At 48.8% G+C, this 23,181-nt stretch overlaps 1 pseudogene; it reads left to right on the top strand.

Annotated features, from left to right (window-relative positions):
- LOC118383880 (methionine synthase-like) overlaps window positions 1–23,181 on the top strand; it is a 115,136-nt pseudogene that overhangs the window by 58,335 nt on the left and 33,620 nt on the right.

Below are 23,181 nucleotides of genomic sequence, written 5' to 3'. Positions count from 1 at the left end.
ATATCCTCAGGTAGGGGGAAGAGATATCCTCAGGTAGGGGGGAAAGAGATATCCTCAGGTAGGGGGAAGAGATATCCTCAGGTAGGGGAGAAGAGATATCCTCAGGTAGGGGAGAAGAGATATCCTCAGGTAGGGGGGAAGAGATATCCTCAGGTAGGGGGAAGAGATATCCTCAGGTAGGGAGGAAGAGATATCCTCAGGTAGGGGGAGAAGAGATATCCTCAGGTAGGAGATATCTATAAAGGTTTCTATTCTTCTCATGATCCGGGGGTCCTTAGTGTGTGTGTGAGTGTGTGTGTGTAAAGTGTGTGTGATGATAAAGTGTGTCCTCATGGTGTGGTGTGTGTGTGTGTGTGTGTGTGTGTGTGTGACAGGTGATAAAGTCAGCACGTGTGATGAAGAAGGCTGTCGCCCACCTGATCCCCTTCATGGAGAAGGAGAGAGAGGCCATGCTACTGGCATCAGGATCAGTAGAGGAGATTGTGAGTCTGTCTCTCTACCTGTCTGTCTGTCTCTACCTGTCTGTCTGTCTGTCTCTCTCTACAGTCTGTCTGTCTGTCTGTCTGTCTGTCTGTCTGTCTGTCTGTCTGTCTGTCTGTCTCTCTGTCTCTCTACCTGTCTGTCTGTCTGTCTGTCTGTCTCTCTCTACCTCAGTTTCTGTCTCCCCATCTCTTCACATCTCTCTGTCTGTCTACATTAATACTGAGGTCTGGTTTCTCATCGTCAACACGTTTAACACCATAGTGAAGGGGACTGATTCATCACAGCTCTACAGTAATGATCTATACCCCCCTGTCAGGTCCACCCCTCACAGCTCTACCAGGACACCATAGTGAAGGGACTGATTCATCACAGCTCTACAGTAATGATCTATACCCCCTGTTAGGACCCCTACCAGGACACCATAGTGAAGGGACTGATTCATCACAGCTCTACAGTAATGATCTATACCCCCTGTTAGGACCCCTACCAGGACACCATAGTGAAGGGACTGATTCATCACAGCTCTACAGTAATGATCTATACCCCCTGTTAGGACCCCTACCAGGACACCATAGTGAAGGGACTGATTCATCACAGCTCTACAGTAATGATCTATACCCCCTGTTAGGACCCCTACCAGGACACCATAGTGAAGGGACTGATTCATCACAGCTCTACAGTAATGATCTATACCCCCTGTTAGGACCCCTACCAGGACACCATAGTGAAGGGACTGATTCATCACAGCTCTACAGTAATGATCTATACCCCCTGTTAGGACCCCTACCAGGACACCATAGTGAAGGGACTGATTCATCACAGCTCTACAGTAATGATCTATACCCCCTGTTAGGACCCCTACCAGGGCACCATAGTGAAGGGACTGATTCATCACAGCTCTACAGTAATGATCTATACCCCCCTGTTAGGACCCCTACCAGGACACCACAGTGAAGGGACTGATTCATCACAGCTCTACAGTAATGATCTATACCCCCTGTTAGGACCCCTACCAGGACACCATAGTGAAGGGACTGATTCATCACAGCTCTACAGTAATGATCTATACCCCCCCCCCTGTTAGGACCCCTACCAGGACACCATAGTGAAGGGACTGATTCATCACAGCTCTACAGTAATGATCTATACCCCCTGTTAGGACCCCTACCAGGACACCATAGTGAAGGGACTGATTCATCACAGCTCTACAGTAATGATCTATACCCCCCTGTTAGGACCCCTACCAGGACACCATAGTGAAGGGACTGATTCATCACAGCTCTACAGTAATGATCTATACCCCCTGTTAGGACCCCTACCAGGACACCATAGTGAGGGGACTGATTCATCACAGCTCTACAGTAATGATCTATACCCCCCCTGTTAGGACCCCTACCAGGACACCATAGTGAAGGGACTGATTCATCACAGCTCTACAGTAATGATCTATACCCCCTGTTAGGACCCCTACCAGGACACCATAGTGAAGGGACTGATTCATCACAGCTCTACAGTAATGATCTATACCCCCCCTGTTAGGACCCCTACCAGGACACCATAGTGAAGGGACTGATTCATCACAGCTCTACAGTAATGATCTATACCCCCTGTTAGGACCCCTACCAGGACACCATAGTGAAGGGACTGATTCATCACAGCTCTACAGTAATGATCTATACCCCCCTGTTAGGACCCCTACCAGGACACCATAGTGAAGGGACTGATTCATCACAGCTCTACAGTAATGATCTATACCCCCCCTGTTAGGACCCCTACCAGGACACCATAGTGAAGGGACTGATTCATCACAGCTCTACAGTAATGATCTATACCCCCCCTGTTAGGACCCCTACCAGGACACCATAGTGAAGGGACTGATTCATCACAGCTCTACAGTAATGATCTATACCCCCCTGTTAGGACCCCTACCAGGACACCATAGTGAAGGGACTGATTCATCACAGCTCTACAGTAATGATCTATACCCCCCTGTTAGGACCCCTACCAGGACACCATAGTGAAGGGACTGATTCATCACAGCTCTACAGTAATGATCTATACCCCCCCCCCTGTTAGGACCCCTACCAGGACACCATAGTGAAGGGACTGATTCATCACAGCTCTACAGTAATGATCTATACCCCCTGTTAGGACCCCTACCAGGACACCATAGTGAAGGGACTGATTCATCACAGCTCTACAGTAATGATCTATACCCCCTGTTAGGACCCCTACCAGGACACCATAGTGAAGGGACTGATTCATCACAGCTCTACAGTAATGATCTATACCCCCTGTTAGGACCCCTACCAGGACACCATAGTGAAGGGACTGATTCATCACAGCTCTACAGTAATGATCTATACCCCCTGTTAGGACCCCTACCAGGACACCATAGTGAAGGGACTGATTCATCACAGCTCTACAGTAATGATCTATACCCCCTGTTAGGACCCCTACCAGGACACCATAGTGAAGGGACTGATTCATCACAGCTCTACAGTAATGATCTATACCCCCCTGTTAGGACCCCTACCAGGACACCATAGTGAAGGGACTGATTCATCACAGCTCTACAGTAATGATCTATACCCCCTGTTAGGACCCCTACCAGGGCACCATAGTGAAGGGACTGATTCATCACAGCTCTACAGTAATGATCTATACCCCCTGTTAGGACCCCTACCAGGACACCATAGTGAAGGGACTGATTCATCACAGCTCTACAGTAATGATCTATACCCCCTGTTAGGACCCCTACCAGGACACCATAGTGAAGGGACTGATTCATCACAGCTCTACAGTAATGATCTATACCCCCCCCCTGTTAGGACCCCTACCAGGACACCATAGTGAAGGGACTGATTCATCACAGCTCTACAGTAATGATCTATACCCCCTGTTAGGACCCCTACCAGGGCACCATAGTGAAGGGACTGATTCATCACAGCTCTACAGTAATGATCTATACCCCCTGTTAGGACCCCTACCAGGACACCATAGTGAAGGGACTGATTCATCACAGCTCTACAGTAATGATCTATACCCCCTGTTAGGACCCCTACCAGGGCACCATAGTGAAGGGACTGATTCATCACAGCTCTACAGTAATGATCTATACCCCCTGTTAGGACCCCTACCAGGACACCATAGTGAAGGGACTGATTCATCACAGCTCTACAGTAATGATCTATATCCCCCCCCCTGTTAGGACCCCTACCAGGACACCATAGTGAAGGGACTGATTCATCACAGCTCTACAGTAATGATCTATACCCCCTGTTAGGACCCCTACCAGGACACCATAGTGAAGGGACTGATTCATCACAGCTCTACAGTAATGATCTATACCCCCTGTTAGGACCCCTACCAGGACACCATAGTGAAGGGACTGATTCATCACAGCTCTACAGTAATGATCTATACCCCCCCTGTTAGGACCCCTACCAGGGCACCATAGTGAAGGGACTGATTCATCACAGCTCTACAGTAATGATCTATACCCCCCCTGTTAGGACCCCTACCAGGACACCATAGTGAAGGGACTGATTCATCACAGCTCTACAGTAATGATCTATACCCCCTGTTAGGACCCCTACCAGGGCACCATAGTGAAGGGACTGATTCATCACAGCTCTACAGTAATGATCTATACCCCCTGATAGGACCCCTACCAGGGCACCATAGTGAAGGGACTGATTCATCACAGCTCTACAGTAATGATCTATACCCCCTGTTAGGACCCCTACCAGGACACCATAGTGAAGGGACTGATTCATCACAGCTCTACAGTAATGATCTATACCCCCTGTTAGGACCCCTACCAGGACACCATAGTGAAGGGACTGATTCATCACAGCTCTACAGTAATGATCTATACCCCCTGTTATTGGACCCCTACCAGGGCACCATAGTGAAGGGACTGATTCATCACAGCTCTACAGTAATGATCTATACCCCCTGTTAGGACCCCTACCAGGACACCATAGTGAAGGGACTGATTCATCACAGCTCTACAGTAATGATCTATACCCCCTGTTAGGACCCCTACCAGGACCATAGTGAAGGGACTGATTCATCACAGCTCTGTACAGTAATGATCTATACCCCCATGTTAGGACCCCTACCAGGACACCATAGTGAAGGGACTGATTCATCACAGCTCTACAGTAATGATCTATACCCCCTGTTAGGACCCCTACCAGGACACCATAGTGAAGGGACTGATTCATCACAGCTCTACAGTAATGATCTATACCCCCACATTGACTCTGTTAGGACCCCTACCAGGGCACCATAGACTGAAGGGACTGATTCATCACAGACTCTACAGTAATGATCTATACCCCCATGTTAGGACCCCTACCAGGACACCATAGTGAAGGGACTGATTCATCACAGCTCTACAGTAATGATCTATACCCCTCTGTTAGGTACCCCTACCAGGGCACCATTCTGTTGGCCACAGTGAAGGGAGACGTCCACCATAGGAATAGAACATTGTCTGTACTGGTGCTGGGCTGCCACATTGACTCTGTACCAGGTACCCCCTGTGTTCCACATTGACTCTGTTCTGTATATGTTCTCATTGACTCTGTAGTGTTCCCCTGTATATAGCCTCACATTGACTCTGTAGGTACCCCCTGTATTAGCCTCCACATTGACTCTGTACTAGTACCCCTGTTCTACATTGACTCTGTACTCTGCATACAAGCTCCTCATTGACTCTGTACTGGTACCCCCTGTATCTAGCCTTCACATTGTTCTGTACTGGTATATTGTTATATTGTTCTAGACTCTGTACCAGTACCCTGTATTGTTCTATTGTTCTGTACGTTACTGTATATAGTTCTCATTGACTCTGTCATATCCCCTGTATATAGTTCCACATTGTTCTATTGTTCTAGTGTTATAGTGTTGACTCTGTAACAACTTATATAGCCTACATTGACTCTGTGTTCTGTTCTATTGTGTTCTATTGTTCTATTGTGTTCTCTGTAACAACTTGAGGTAGGGTACCCCTGTTCTGTTCTATTGACTATTGTTCTATTGTGTTCTCTGCAACACCTTCAGGTAGGGCGTGTTCTGTTCTATTGTTCTGGACTTGTATTCAGTTGTATATAGCCTCCACATTGACTCTGTACCGGTACCCCCTGTATATAGCCTCCACATTGACTCTGTACCAGTACCCCTGTATATAGCCTCCACATTGACTCTGTACTGGTACCCCTGTATATAGCCTCCACATTGACTCTGTACCGGTACCCCTGTATATAGCCTCCACATTGACTCTGTACCGGTACCCCTGTATATAGCCTCCACATTGACTCTGTACCGGTACCCCTGTATATAGCCTCCACATTGACTCTGTACCGGTACCCCCTGTATATACTCTGCCTCCACATTGACTCTGTACTGGTACCCCTGTATATAGCCTCCACATTGACTCTGTACCGGTACCCCCTGTATATAGCCTCCACATTGACTCTGTACCGGTACCCCTGTATATAGCCTCCACATTGACTCTGTACCGGTACCCCCTGTATATAGCCTCCACATTGACTCTGTACCGGTACCCCCTGTATATAGCCTCCACATTGACTCTGTACCGGTACCCCTGTATATAGCCTCCACATTGACTCTGTACCGGTACCCCCTGTATATAGCCTCCACATTGACTCTGTACCGGTACCCCTGTATATAGCCTCCACATTGACTCTGTACCGGTACCCCCTGTATATAGCCTCCACATTGACTCTGTACCGGTACCCCTGTATATAGCCTCCTCATTGACTCTGTACCGGTACCCCTGTATATAGCCTCCACATTGACTCTGTACCGGTACCCCCTGTATATAGCCTCCACATTGACTCTGTACCGGTACCCCCTGTATATAGCCTCCACATTGACTCTGTACCGGTACCCCCTGTATATAGCCTCCTCATTGACTCTGTACCGGTACCCCCTGTATATAGCCTCCTCATTGACTCTGTACCGGTACCCCCTGTATATAGCCTCCACATTGACTCTGTACCGGTACCCCCTGTATATAGCCTCCACATTGACTCTGTACCGGTACCCCCTGTATATAGCCTCCACATTGACTCTGTACCGGTACCCCCTGTATATAGCCCCCACATTGACTCTGTACCAGTACCCCCTGTATATAGCCTCCACATTGACTCTGTACCAGGTACCCCTGTATATAGCCTCCACATTGACTCTGTACTGGTACCCCCTGTATATAGCCTCCACATTGACTCTGTACCGGTACCCCCTGTATATAGCCTCCACATTGACTCTGTACCGGTACCCCTGTATATAGCCTCCACATTGACTCTGTACCACCTGTACCCACTGTGAGGTCTACTACACCTGTTGTATTCAGCATTTCACTGTAAGGTCTACTACACCTGTTGTATTCAGCATTTCACTGTGAGGTCTACTACACCTGTTGTATTCAGCATTTCACTGTGAGGTCTACTACACCTGTTGTATTCAGCATTTCACTGTAAGGTCTACTACACCTGTTGTATTCAGAATTTCACTGTAAAGTCTACTACACCTGTTGTATTCAGCATTTCACTGTAAGGTCTACTACACCTGTTGTATTCAGCATTTCACTGTGAGGTCTACTACACCTGTTGTATTCAGCATTTCACTGTGAGGTCTACTACACCTGTTGTATTCAGCATTTCACTGTAAGGTCTACTACACCTGTTGTATTCAGCATTTCACTGTAAGGTCTACTACACCTGTTGTATTCAGCATTTCACTGTGAGGTCTACTACACCTGTTGTATTCAGCATTTCACTGTGAGGTCTACTACACCTGTTGTATTCAGCATTTCACTGTGAGGTCTACTACACCTGTTGTATTCAGCATTTCACTGTGAGGTCTACTACACCTGTTGTATTCAGCATTTCACTGTGAGGTCTACTACACCTGTTGTATTCAGCATTTCACTGTAAGGTCTACTACACCTGTTGTATTCAGCATTTCACTGTAAGGTCTACTACACCTGTTGTATTCAGCATTTCACTGTAAGGTCTACTACACCTGTTGTATTCAGCATTTCACTGTGAGGTCTACTACACCTGTTGTATTCAGCATTTCACTGTGAGGTCTACTACACCTGTTGTATTCAGCATTTCACTGTGAGGTCTACTACACCTGTTGTATTCAGCATTTCACTGTGAGGTCTACTACACCTGTTGTATTCAGCATTTCACTGTGAGGTCTACTACACCTGTTGTATTCAGCATTTCACTGTAAGGTCTACAGCTGTTGTATTCGGGGGCATGTGACTAATACAATTGGATTTGATTGGTTCCTGTACCTTTCCATGACCTTGTCCTAACCCTGTTTCCTTTTCCCAGAGTGATCGATCTGGGGGTCATGATTCCATGCGACAGGATATTGAGGGAAGCCATCGACTGCAAAGCAGGTGTGTTGACATGAACCTTATGGCTTATAGGTATAACCTGGTCCCAGATCAGTTTGGGCTGTCTGAAGAGATGGCACTAGGAGGTGATTAACCTGGTCCCAGATCAGTTTGGGCTGTCTGATGTGGCACTAGGAGGTGATTAACCTGGTCCCAGATCAGTTTGGGCTGTCTGGCGAGGTGGCACTAGGAGGTGATTAACCTGGTCCCAGATCAGTTTGGGCTGTCTGAAGAGATGGCACTAGGAGGTGATTAACCTGGTCCCAGATCAGTTTGGGCTGTCTGGGGTGGGCACTAGGAGGTGATTAACCTGGTCCCAGATCAGTTTGGGCTGTCTGGCGATGTGGCACTAGGAGGTGATTAACCTGGTCCCAGATCAGTTTGGGCTGTCTGGCGATGTGGCACTAGGAGGTGATTAACCTGGTCCCAGATCAGTTTGGGCTGTCTGAAGAGATGGCACTAGGAGGTGATTAACCTGGTCCCAGATCAGTTTGGGCTGTCTGACGGTGGCACTAGGAGGTGATTAACCTGGTCCCAGATCAGTTTGGGCTGTCTGACGAGGTGGCACTAGGAGGTGATTAACCTGGTCCCAGATCAGTTTGGGCTGTCTGACGGGGTGGCACTAGGAGGTGATTAACCTGGTCCCAGATCAGTTTGGGCTGTCTGACGGGGTGGCACTAGGAGGTGATTAACCTGGTCCCAGATCAGTTTGGGCTGTCTGACGGGGTGGCACTAGGAGGTGATTAACCTGGTCCCAGATCAGTTTGGGCTGTCTGATGGGGTGGCACTAGGAGGTGATTAACCTGGTCCCAGATCAGTTTGGGCTGTCTGACGGGGTGGCACTAGGAGGTGATTAACCTGGTCCCAGATCAGTTTGGGCTGTCTGACAGGGTGGCACTAGGTGGCACTAGGAGGTGATTAACCTGGTCCCAGATCAGTTTGGGCTGTCTGACGAGATGGCACTAGGAGGTGATTAACCTGGTCCCAGATCAGTTTGGGCTGTCTGACAGGGTGGCACTAGGAGGTGATTAACCTGGTCCCAGATCAGTTTGGGCTGTCTGACGGGGTGGCACTAGGAGGTGATTAACCTGGTCCCAGATCAGTTTGGGCTGTCTGACGAGGTGGCACTAGGAGGTGATTAACCTGGTCCCAGATCAGTTTGGGCTGTCTGACGGGGTGGCACTAGGAGGTGATTAACCTGGTCCCAGATCAGTTTGGGCTGTCTGACGGGGTGGCACTAGGAGGTGATTAACCTGGTCCCAGATCAGTTTGGGCTGTCTGACGGGGTGGCACTAGGAGGTGATTAACCTGGTCCCAGATCAGTTTGGGCTGTCTGAAGAGATGGCACTAGGAGGTGATTAACCTGGTCCCAGATCAGTTTGGGCTGTCTGAAGAGATGGCACTAGGAGGTGATTAACCTGGTCCCAGATCAGTTTGGGCTGTCTGACGAGATGGCACTAGGAGGTGATTAACCTGGTCCCAGATCAGTTTGGGCTGTCTGACGGGGTGGCACTAGGAGGTGATTAACCTGGTCCCAGATCAGTTTGGGCTGTCTGACGGGGTGGCACTAGGAGGTGATTAACCTGGTCCCAGATCAGTTTGGGCTGTCTGACGGGGTGGCACTAGGAGGTGATTAACCTGGTCCCAGATCAGTTTGGGCTGTCTGATGGGGTGGCACTAGGAGGTGATTAACCTGGTCCCAGATCAGTTTGGGCTGTCTGACGGGGTGGCACTAGGAGGTGATTAACCTGGTCCCAGATCAGTTTGGGCTGTCTGACGGGGTGGCACTAGGAGGTGATTAACCTGGTCCCAGATCAGTTTGGGCTGTCTGACGGGGTGGCACTAGGAGGTGATTAACCTGGTCCCAGATCAGTTTGGGCTGTCTGACGAGATGGCACTAGGAGGTGATTAACCTGGTCCCAGATCAGTTTGGGCTGTCTGACGGGGTGGCACTAGGAGGTGATTAACCTGGTCCCAGATCAGTTTGGGCTGTCTGACGGGGCGGCACTAGGACAGGAAGTGGTGCTTAACCTGGTCCGTCTTGCCAACTGCTAGGAGTTGGAGTTGGCTATAAACCACAGACAGACCTGGGACCAGGCCAGAGAAGGAGTAGGATTGGGACTGAAATCAGAGATGGAATGAGTGAACTGCTCTTTGAGAAGTAGTCCCCCAGCTTAACTTCCTGTGTATCCCTCCGCCCTACAGACATCATCGGTCTGTCTGGCCTCATCACGCCCTCTCTGGATGAGATGATCTACGTTGCCAAGGAGATGGAGCGGCTTGGGATGAAGACCCCACTGCTGATCGGAGGGGCCACCACCTCCAAGTAAGACACACACACACCGTGACCTTTCAACTCGCTACTTCCTGGCCCCTTGTTGACCCTGTGTCTGATGTGATGCGTCTCTCAACACACACCGTGACCTTTCAACTCGCTACTTCCTGGCCCCTTGTTGGCCCTGTGTCTGATGTGATGCGTCTCTCAACACAGCACCGTCATTATCTTCACTGTGACCTTTCAACTCGCTACTTCCTGACCCTGTGTCTGATGTGAAGCCTCTGTGTGTAACAGGACCCACACGGCAGTGAAGATCGCTCCCCGTTACAGCTGTCCTGTGGTGCATGTTCTGGATGCTTCCAGGAGTGTGGTGGTGGTACGTTCACTACACTTCCTGTTCTCACTTAGTACAGCCCACACTACACTTCCTGTTCTCACTTAGTACAGCCCACACTACACTGACTAGACGCACTACACTTCCTGTTCTCACTTAGTACAGCCCACACTACACTGACTAGACGCACTACACTTCCTGTTCTCACTTAGTACAGCCCACACTACACTGACTAGTACAGCACTACACTTCCTGTTCTCACTTAGTACAGCCCACACTACACTGACTAGACACACTACACTTCCTGTTAGTAGATGCTGTGGTCCTCACTTAGTACAGCCCACACTACACTTCCTGTTCCTGTTCTCACTTAGTACAGCCCACACTACACTGACTAGACGCACTACACTTCCTGTTCTCACTTAGTACAGCCACTACACTTCACTTCCTGTTCTCACTTAGTACAGCCCACACTACACTTCCTGTTCTCACTTAGTACAGCCCACACTACACTTCCTGTTCTCACTTAGTACAGCCCACACTACACTTCCTGTTCTCACTTAGTACAGCCCACACTACACTGACTAGACGCACTACACTTCCTGTTCTCACTTAGTACAGCCCACACTGCACTGACTAGACACACTACACTTCCTGTTCTCACTTAGTACAGCCCACACTACACTGACTAGACACACTACACTTCCTGTTCTCACTTAGTACAGCCCACACTACACTGACTAGACACACTACACTTCCTGTTCTCACTTAGTACAGCCCACACTACACTGACTAGACACACTACACTTCCTGTTCTCACTTAGTACAGCCCACACTACACTGACTAGACACACTACACTTCCTGTTCTCACTTAGTACAGCCCACACTACACTGACTAGACACACTACACTTCCTGTTCTCACTTAGTACAGCCCACACTGCACTGACTAGACACACTACACTTCCTGTTCTCACTTAGTACAGCCCACACTACACTGACTAGACACACTACACTTCCTGTTCTCACTTAGTACAGCCCACACTACACTGACTAGACACACTACACTTCCTGTTCTCACTTAGTACAGCACACACTACACTGACTAGACACACTACACTTCCTGTTCTCACTTAGTACAGCCCACACTACACTGACTAGACACTACACTTCCTGTTCTCACTTAGTACAGCCCACACTACACTGACTAGACACACTACACTTCCTGTTCTCACTTAGTACAGCCCACACTACACTGACTAGACGCACTACACTTCCCGTTCTCACTTAGTACAGCCCGTGTCACTGTCAGTGTCACTTGTCCCTGTTCTCTCTGTCAGTGTCCTCACTGACTGTTTCCTGTTCTCACTTAGTACAGTGTCACTCACTGTTAGACGCACTGTCACTTCCTGTTCTCACTTAGTACAGCCCACACTACACTGACTAGACACACTACACTTCCTGTTCTCACTTAGTACAGTTGTCTCTGTCAGTGTCCTCCGTGTTGTTGTCTCTGTCAGTGTCCTCCGTGTTGTTGTCTCTGTCAGTGTCCTCCGTGTTGTTGTCTCTGTCAGTGTCCTCCGTGTTGTTGTCTCTGTCAGTGTCCTCCGTGTTGTTGTCTCTGTCAGTGTCCTCCGTGTTGTTGTCTCTGTCAGTGTCCTCCGTGTTGTTGTCTCTGTCAGTGTCCTCCGTGTTGTTGTCTCTGTCAGTGTCCTCAGTGTTGTTGTCTCTGTCAGTGTCCTCCGTGTTGTCTCTGTCAGTGTCCTCCGTGTTGTTGTCTCTGTCAGTGTCCTCCGTGTTGTTGTCTCTGTCAGTGTCCTCCCCGTGTTGTTGTCTCTGTCAGTGTCCTCCGTGTGTTGTCTGTTGTTGTCTGTCAGTGTCCTCAGTGTTGTTGTCTCTGTCAGTGTCCTCCGTGTTGTTGTCTCTGTCAGTGTCCTCCGTGTTGTTGTCTCTGTCAGTGTCCTCCGTGTTGTTGTCTCTGTCAGTGTCCTCAGTGTTGTTGTCTCTGTCAGTGTCCTCCGTGTTGTTGTCTCTGTCAGTGTCCTCAGTGTTGTTGTCTCTGTCAGTGTCCTCCGTGTTGTCTCTGTCAGTGTCCTCCGTGTTGTTGTCTCTGTCAGTGTCCTCCGTGTTGTTGTCTCTGTCAGTGTCCTCCGTGTTGTTGTCTCTGTCAGTGTCCTCCGTGTTGTTGTCTCTGTCAGTGTCCTCCGTGTTGTTGTCTCTGTCAGTGTCCTCCGTGTTGTTGTCTCTGTCAGTGTCCTCCGTGTTGTTGTCTCTGTCAGTGTCCTCCGTGTTGTTGTCTCTGTCAGTGTCCTCCGTGTTGTTGTCTCTGTGTTGTTGTCTCAGTGTCCTCCGTGTTGTCTCTGTCAGTGTCCTCCGTGTTGTTGTCAGTGTCCTCCGTGTTGTGTCCTCTCTGTCTCTGTCAGTGTCCTCCGTGTTGTTGTCTCTGTCAGTGTCCTCCGTGTTGTTGTCTCTGTCCTCCGTGTGTGTCTCTGCTCCCCGTGTTGTTGTCTCTGTCAGTGTCCTCCGTGTTGTTGTCTCTGTCAGTGTCCTCCTCCGTGTTGTTGTCTCTGTCAGTGTCCTCCCTCCGTGTTGTTGTCTCTGTCAGTGTCCTCCGTGTCAGTGTCCTCCGTGTTGTCTCTGTCAGTGTCCTCAGCAGTGTGTTGTCAGTGTCCTCCGTGTTGTTGTCTCTGTCAGTGTCCTCCGTGTTGTTGTCTCTGTCAGTGTCCTCCGTGTTGTTGTCTCTGTCAGTGTCCTCCGTGTTGTTGTCTCTGTCAGTGTCCTCAGCTGTTAGATTAGCCTCTGTGTTGTTGTCTCTTCAGTGTTCCCAGCTACTAGATGAGAATGTGAAGGAGGAGTTCTTTGAGGAGACGACAGAGGAGTACGAAGACATCAGACAGGACCACTACGACTCTCTAAAGGTGAGGAACACACACACACACACACACACACACACACACACACACACACACACACACACACACACACACACACAGACAAACATAACACACACACTGGACCACTACAACACTCTGAAATCATTGGATGAAATCTAGGGCTCTGTATTAGGAACAGACTGTCCTGTACATGAACAGTCTAGAAGGTAGGAGTTGTTCTAGTCTAACAGACTGTCCTGTACTGGAACAGTCTAGAAGGTAGTTGTTCCAGTCTAACAGACTGTCCTGTACTGGAACAGTCTAGAAGGTAGGAGTTGTTCCAGTCTAACAGACTGTCCTGTACCGGAACAGTCTAGAAGGTAGGAGTTGTTCCAGTCTAACAGACTGTCCTGTACTGGAACAGTCTAGAAGGTAGGAGTTGTTCCAGTCTAACAGACTGTCCTGTACTGGAACAGTCTAGAAGGTAGGAGTTGTTCCAGTCTAACAGACTGTCCTGTTCTGGAACAGTCTAGAAGGTAGGAGTTGTTCCAGTCTAACAGACTGTCCTGTTCTGGAACAGTCTAGAAGGTAGGAGTTGTTCCAGGAGTCCTGTTGCAACAGAAGGGAGGAGTTGTTCCAGTCTAACAGACTGTCCTGTACTGGAACAGTCTAGAAGGTAGGAGTTGTTCCAGTCTAACAGACTGTCCTGTACTGGAACAGTCTAGAAGGTAGGAGTTGTTCCAGTCTAACAGACTGTCCTGTACCGGAACAGTCTAGAAGGTAGTTGTTCCAGTCTAACATACTGTCCTGTTCTGGAACAGTCTAGAAGGTAGGAGTTGTTCTAGTCTAACAGACTGTCCTGTTCTGGAACAGTCTAGAAGGTAGGAGTTGTTCCAGTCTAACAGACTGTCCTGTACTGGAACAGTCTAGAAGGGAGGAGTTGTTCTAGTCTAACAGACTGTCCTGTCCTGTTCTGGAACAGTCTAGAAGGGAGGAGTTGTTCCAGTCTAACAGACTGTCCTGTACTGGAACAGTCTAGAAGGTAGGAGTTGTTCCAGTCTAACAGACTGTCCTGTTCTGGAACAGTCTAGAAGGTAGGAGTTGTTCCAGTCTAATAGACTGGCCTGTTCTGGAACAGCCTAGAAGGTAGGAGTTGTTCTAGTCTAACAGACTGTCCTGTTCTGGAACAGTCTAGAAGGTAGGAGTTGTTCTAGTCTAGAAGGGAGGAGTTGTTCCAGTCTAACAGACTGTCCTGTCCTGGAACAGTCTAGAAGGTAGGAGTTGTTCTAGTCTAGAAGGGAGGAGTTGTTCCAGTCTAACAGACTGTCCTGTCCTGGAACAGTCTAGAAGGTAGGAGTTGTTCCAGTCTAACAGACGGTCCTGTACTGGAACAGTCTAGAAGGTAGGAGTTGTTCCAGTCTAGAAGGTAGGAGTTGTTCCAGTCTAACAGACGGTCCTGTCCTGGAACATTCTAGAAGGTAGTTGTCCCAGTCTAAGGGCCACAGTTGCAGGGTTAGTACTTCTACTGGCCCTGTCACTATACAGCTGATGTGTGGATGAATCCTGGTTATGTCACGATACAGCTGATGGGTGGATGAATCCTGGTCCTGTCACTATACAGCTGATGGGTGGATGAATCCTGGCCCTATCACTATACAGCTGATGGGTGGATGAATCCTGATCACTATACAGCTGATGGGTGGATGAATCCTGGCCCTGTCACTATACAGCTGATGGGTGGATGAATCCTGGTCCTATCACTATACAGCTGATGGGTGGATGAATCCTGGTCCTGTCACTATACAGCTGATTCCTCTGATGGGTGGATGAATCCTGGTCCTATCACTATACAGCTGATGGGTGGATGAATCCTGGTCCTATCACTATACAGCTGATTCCTCTGATGGGTGGATGAATCCTGGTCCTATCACTATACAGCTGATGGGTGGATGAATCCTGGTCCTATCACTATACAGCTGATTCCTCTGATGGGTGGATGAATCCTGGTCCTATCACTATACAGCTGATGGGTGGATGAATCCTGGTCCTATCACTATACAGCTGATGGGTGGATGAATCCTGGTCCTATCACTATACAGCTGATTCCTCTGATGGGTGGATGAATCCTGGTCCTGTCACTATACAGCTGATGGGTGGATGAATCCTGGTCCTATCACTATACAGCTGATGGGTGGATGAATCCTGGCCCTATCACTATACAGCTGATTCCTCTGATGGGTGGATGAATCCTGGTCCTATCACTATACAGCTGATTCCTCTGATGGGTGGATGAATCCTGGTCCTATCACTATACAGCTGATGGGTGGATGAATCCTGGTCCTATCACTATACAGCTGATTCCTCTGATGGGTGGATGAATCCTGGTCCTGTCACTATACAGCTGATGGGTGGATGAATCCTGGTCCTGTCACTATACAGCTGATGGGTGGATGAATCCTGGTCCTATCACTATACAGCTGATGGGTGGATGAATCCTGGTCCTGTCACTATACAGCTGATTCTGATGGGTGGATGAATCCTGGTCCTGTCACTATACAGCTGATTCCTCTGATGGTGGATGAATCCTGGTCCTATCACTATACAGCTGATTCCTCTGATGGGTGGATGAATCCTGGTCCTGTCACTATACAGCTGATGGGTGGATGAATCCTGGTCCTGTCACTATACAGCTGATGGGTGGATGAATCCTGGTCCTATCACTATACAGCTGATGGGTGGATGAATCCTGGTCCTGTCACTATACAGCTGATTCCTCTGATGGGTGGATGAATCCTGGTCCTGTCACTATACAGCTGATTCCTCTGATGGGTGGATGAATCCTGGTCCTGTCACTATACAGCTGATGGGTGGATGAATCCTGGTCCTATCACTATACAGCTGATTCCTCTGATGGTGGATGAATCCTGGTCCTGTCACTATACAGCTGATTCCTCTGATGGGTGGATGAATCCTGGTCCTGTCACTATACAGCTGATGGGTGGATGAATCCTGGTCCTATCACTATACAGCTGATGGGTGGATGAATCCTGGTCCTATCACTATACAGCTGATGGGTGGATGAATCCTGGTCCTGTCACTATATTCCTCTGATGGGTGGATGAATCCTGGTCCTATCACTATACAGCTGATGGGTGGATGAATCCTGGTCCTATCACTATACAGCTGATGGGTGGATGAATCCTGGTCCTGTCACTATACAGCTGATTCCTCTGATGGGTGGATGAATCCTGGTCCTGTCACTATACAGCTGATGGGTGGATGAATCCTGGTCCTGTCACTATACAGCTGATGGGTGGATGAATCCTGGCCCTATCACTATACAGCTGATTCCTCTGATGGTGGATGAATCCTGGCCCTATCACTATACAGCTGATGGGTGGATGAATCCTGGTCCTGTCACTATACAGCTGATGGGTGGATGAATCCTGGCCCTATCACTATACAGCTGATGGGTGGATGAATCCTGGTCCTGTCACTATACAGCTGATTCCTCTGATGGGTGGATGAATCCTGGTCCTATCACTATACAGCTGATGGGTGGATGAATCCTGGTCCTGTCACTATACAGCTGATTCCTCTGATGGGTGGATGAATCCTGGTCCTATCACTATACAGCTGATGGGTGGATGAATCCTGGCCCTGTCACTATACAGCTGATTCCTCTGATGGTGGATGAATCCTGGTCCTATCACTATACAGCTGATGGGTGGATGAATCCTGGCCTGTCACTATACAGCTGATGGGTGGATGAATCCTGGTCCTGTCACTATACAGCTGATGGGTGGATGAATCCTGGTCCTGTCACTATACAGCTGATGGGTGGATGAATCCTGGTCCTATCACTATACAGCTGATGGGTGGATGAATCCTGGTCCTGTCACTATACAGCTGATGGGTGGATGAATCCTGGTCCTATCACTATACAGCTGATGGGTGGATGAATCCTGGCCCTGTCACTATACAGCTGATTCCTCTGGGTGGATGAATCCTGGTCCTATCACTATACAGCTGATGGGTGGATGAATCCTGGTCCTGTCACTATACAGCTGATGGGTGGATGAATCCTGGTCCTGTCACTATACAGCTGATGGGTGGATGAATCCTGGTCCTGTCACTATACAGCTGATTCCTCTGATGGGTGGATGAATCCTGGTCCTATCACTATACAGCTGATGGGTGGATGAATCCTGGTCCTGTCACTATACAGCTGATGGGTGGATGAATCCTGGTCCTGGCCCTATCACTATACAGCTGATGGGTGGATGAATCCTGGTCCTATCACTATACAGCTGATGGGTGGATGAATCCTGGTCCTGTCACTATACAGCTGATGGGTGGATGAATCCTGGTCCTGTCACTATACAGCTGATTCCTCTGATGGGTGGATGAATCCTGGTCCTGTCACTATACAGCTGATGGGTGGATGAATCCTGGCCCTGTCACTATACAGCTGATGGGTGGATGAATCCTGGTCCTATCACTATACAGCTGATGGGTGGATGAATCCTGGTCCTGTCACTATACAGCTGATGGGTGGATGAATCCTGGCCCTGTCACTATACAGCTGATGGGTGGATGAATCCTGGTCCTGTCACTATACAGCTGATTCCTCTGATGGGTGGATGAATCCTGGTCCTATCACTATACAGCTGATGGGTGGATGAATCCTGGTCCTGTCACTATACAGCTGATTCCTCTGATGGGTGGATGAATCCTGGTCCTATCACTATACAGCTGATGGGTGGATGAATCCTGGTCCTATCACTATACAGCTGATGGGTGGATGAATCCTGGTCCTATCACTATACAGCTGATGGGTGGATGAATCCTGGTCCTATCACTATACAGCTGATGGGTGGATGAATCCTGGTCCTATCACTATACAGCTGATGGGTGGATGAATCCTGGTCCTATCACTATACAGCTGATGGGTGGATGAATCCTGGTCCTGTCACTATACAGCTGATTCCTCTGATGGGTGGATGAATCCTGGTCCTATCACTATACAGCTGATGGGTGGATGAATCCTGGTCCTATCACTATACAGCTGATTCCTCTGATGGGTGGATGAATCCTGGTCCTATCACTATACAGCTGATTCCTCTGATGGGTGGATGAATCCTGGTCCTATCACTATACAGCTGATGGGTGGATGAATCCTGGTCCTATCACTATACAGCTGATTCCTCTGATTTGTGGATGAATCCTGGTCCTGTCACTATACAGCTGATGGGTGGATGAATCCTGGTCCTATCACTATACAGCTGATGGGTGGATGAATCCTGGTCCTGTCACTATACAGCTGATGGGTGGATGAATCCTGGTCCTGTCACTATACAGCTGATGGGTGGATGAATCCTGGTCCTATCACTATACAGCTGATTCCTCTGATGGGTGGATGAAATCCTGGTCCTATCACTATACAGCTGATGGGTGGATGAATCCTGGTCCTGTCACTATACAGCTGATGGGTGGATGAATCCTGGTCCTGTCACTATACAGCTGATGGGTGGATGAATCCTGGTCCTGTCACTATACAGCTGATGGGTGGATGAATCCTGGTCTATCACTATACAGCTGATGGGTGGATGAATCCTGGTCCTGTCACTATACAGCTGATGGGTGGATGAATCCTGGTCCTATCACTATACAGCTGATGGGTGGATGAATCCTGGTCCTATCACTATACAGCTGATTCCTCTGATGGGTGGATGAATCCTGGTCCTGTCACTATACAGCTGATGGGTGGATGAATCCTGGTCCTGTCACTATACAGCTGATGGGTGGATGAATCCTGGTCCTGTCACTATACAGCTGATGGGTGGATGAATCCTGGTCCTGTCACTATACAGCTGATTCCTCTGATGGGTGGATGAATCCTGGTCCTATCACTATACAGCTGATGGGTGGATGAATCCTGGTCCTGTCACTATACAGCTGATGGGTGGATGAATCCTGATCCTGGCCCTCACTATACAGCTGATGGGTGGATGAATCCTGGTCCTATCACTATACAGCTGATGGGTGGATGAATCCTGGTCCTGTCACTATACAGCTGATGGGTGGATGAATCCTGGTCCTGTCACTATACAGCTGATTCCTCTGATGGGTGGATGAATCCTGGTCCTGTCACTATACAGCTGATGGGTGGATGAATCCTGGTCCTGTCACTATACAGCTGATGGGTGGATGAATCCTGGTCCTATCACTATACAGCTGATGGGTGGATGAATCCTGGTCCTGTCACTATACAGCTGATGGGTGGATGAATCCTGGTCCTGTCACTATACAGCTGATGGGTGGATGAATCCTGGTCCTGTCACTATACAGCTGATTCCTCTGATGGGTGGATGAATCCTGGTCCTATCACTATACAGCTGATGGGTGGATGAATCCTGGTCCTGTCACTATACAGCTGATTCCTGATGGGTGGATGAATCCTGGTCCTATCACTATACAGCTGATGGGTGGATGAATCCTGGTCCTATCACTATACAGCTGATGGGTGGATGAATCCTGGTCCTATCACTATACAGCTGATGGGTGGATGAATCCTGGTCCTATCACTATACAGCTGATGGGTGGATGAATCCTGGTCCTATCACTATACAGCTGATGGGTGGATGAATCCTGATCCTATCACTATACAGCTGATGGGTGGATGAATCCTGGTCCTGTCACTATACAGCTGATTCCTCTGATGGGTGGATGAATCCTGGTCCTATCACTATACAGCTGATGGGTGGATGAATCCTGGTCCTATCACTATACAGCTGATTCCTCTGATGGGTGGATGAATCCTGGTCCTATCACTATACAGCTGATGGGTGGATGAATCCTGGTCCTATCACTATACAGCTGATGGGTGGATGAATCCTGGTCCTGTCACTATACAGCTGATTCCTCTGATGGGTGGATGAATCCTGGTCCTATCACTATACAGCTGATTCCTCTGATGGTGGATGAATCCTGGTCCTATCACTATACAGCTGATGGGTGGATGAATCCTGGTCCTGTCACTATACAGCTGATGGGTGGATGAATCCTGGTCCTGTCACTATACAGCTGATGGGTGGATGAATCCTGGTCCTATCACTATACAGCTGATTCCTCTGATGGGGATGGATGAATCCTGGTCCTATCACTATACAGCTGATGGGTGGATGAATCCTGGTCCTGTCACTATACAGCTGATGGGTGGATGAATCCTGGTCCTGTCACTATACAGCTGATGGGTGGATGAATCCTGGTCCTGTCACTATACAGCTGATGGGTGGATGAATCCTGGTCCTATCACTATACAGCTGATGGGTGGATGAATCCTGGTCCTGTCACTATACAGCTGATGGGTGGATGAATCCTGGCCCTATCACTATACAGCTGATTCCTCTGATGGGTGGATGAATCCTGGCCCTGTCACTATACAGCTGATTCCTCTGATGGGTGGATGAATCCTGGTCCTGTCACTATACAGCTGATGGGTGGATGAATCCTGGTCCTGTCACTATACTGCTGATGGGTGGATGAATCCTGGCCCTGTCACTATACAGCTGATGGGTGGATGAATCCTGGTCCTGTCACTATACAGCTGATGGGTGGATGAATCCTGGTCCTGTCACTATACAGCTGATTCCTCTGATGGGTGGATGAATCCTGGCCCTGTCACTATACAGCTGATGGGTGGATGAATCCTGGTCCTGTCACTATACAGCTGATGGGTGGATGAATCCTGGTCCTATCACTATACAGCTGATGGGTGGATGAATCCTGGTCCTATCACTATACAGCTGATTCCTCTGATGGGTGGATGAATCCTGGTCCTGTCACTATACAGCTGATGGGTGGATGAATCCTGGTCCTATCACTATACAGCTGATGGGTGGATGAATCCTGGTCCTATCACTATACAGCTGATGGGTGGATGAATCCTGGTCCTGTCACTATACAGCTGATGGGTGGATGAATCCTGGTCCTATCACTATACAGCTGATGGGTGGATGAATCCTGGTCCTGTCACTATACAGCTGATGTGGATGAATCCTGGTCCTGTCACTATACAGCTGATGGGTGGATGAATCCTGGTCCTGTCACTATACAGCTGATGGGTGGATGAATCCTGGTCCTGTCACTATACAGCTGATGGGTGGATGAATCCTGGTCCTGTCACTATACAGCTGATTGGATGAATCCTGGTCCTGATGGGTGGATGAATCCTGGCCCTATCCCTATACAGCTGATGGGTGGATGAATCCTGGTCCTATCACTATACAGCTGATGGGTGGATGAATCCTGGTCCTGTCACTATACAGCTGATTCCTCTGATGGGTGGATGAATCCTGGTCCTATCACTATACAGCTGATGGGTGGATGAATCCTGATCCTATCACTATACAGCTGATGGGTGGATGAATCCTGGTCCTATCACTATACAGCTGATGGGTGGATGAATCCTGGTCCTATCACTATACAGCTGATGGGTGGATGAATCCTGGTCCTGTCACTATACAGCTGATGGGTGGATGAATCCTGGTCCTGTCACTATACAGCTGATGGGTGGATGAATCCTGGTCCTGTCACTATACAGCTGATTCCTCTGATGGTGGATGAATCCTGGTCCTGTCACTATACAGCTGATGGGTGGATGAATCCTGGTCCTATCACTATACAGCTGATGGGTGGATGAATCCTGGTCCTGTCACTATACAGCTGATGGGTGGATGAATCCTGGCCTGTCACTATACAGCTGATTCCTCTGATGGGTGGATGAATCCTGGTCCTATCACTATACAGCTGATGGGTGGATGAATCCTGGTCCTATCACTATACAGCTGATGGGTGGATGAATCCTGGTCCTGTCACTATACAGCTGATGGGTGGATGAATCCTGGCCCTGTCACTATACAGCTGATTCCTCTGATGGGTGGATGAATCCTGGTCCTGTCACTATACAGCTGATGGGTGGATGAATCCTGGTCCTGTCACTATACTGCTGATGGGTGGATGAATCCTGGCCCTGTCACTATACAGCTGATTCCTCTGATGGGTGGATGAATCCTGGCCCTGTCACTATACAGCTGATGGGTGGATGAATCCTGGCCCTGTTACTATACTGCTGATGGGTGGATGAATCCTGGTCCTATCACTATACAGCTGATTCCTCTGATGGGTGGATGAATCCTGGTCCTATCACTATACAGCTGATGGGTGGATGAATCCTGGTCCTATCACTATACAGCTGATGGGTGGATGAATCCTGGTCCTGTCACTATACAGCTGATGGGTGGATGAATCCTGGTCCTGTCACTATACAGCTGATTCCTCTGATGGTGGATGAATCCTGGTCCTATCACTATACAGCTGATGGGTGGATGAATCCTGGTCCTGTCACTATACAGCTGATGGGTGGATGAATCCTGGTCCTGTCACTATACAGCTGATGGGTGGATGAATCCTGGTCCTATCACTATACAGCTGATGGGTGGATGAATCCTGGTCCTGTCACTATACAGCTGATGGGTGGATGAATCCTGGTCCTGTCACTATACAGCTGATGGGTGGATGAATCCTGGTCCTGTCACTATACAGCTGATGGGTGGATGAATCCTGGTCCTATCACTATACAGCTGATGGGTGGATGAATCCTGGTCCTGTCACTATACAGCTGATGGGTGGATGAATCCTGGTCCTGTCACTATACAGCTGATTCCTCTGATGGTGGATGAATCCTGGTCCTGTCACTATACAGCTGA

Source organism: Oncorhynchus keta, unplaced genomic scaffold (genome assembly GCF_023373465.1).
Source record: "Oncorhynchus keta strain PuntledgeMale-10-30-2019 unplaced genomic scaffold, Oket_V2 Un_contig_3473_pilon_pilon, whole genome shotgun sequence".
Classification (NCBI taxonomy): Eukaryota; Metazoa; Chordata; class Actinopteri; order Salmoniformes; family Salmonidae; genus Oncorhynchus; species Oncorhynchus keta.
Note: the sequence above shows the minus strand (reverse complement) of the source record. Positions and strands in the feature narration are given on the sequence as shown.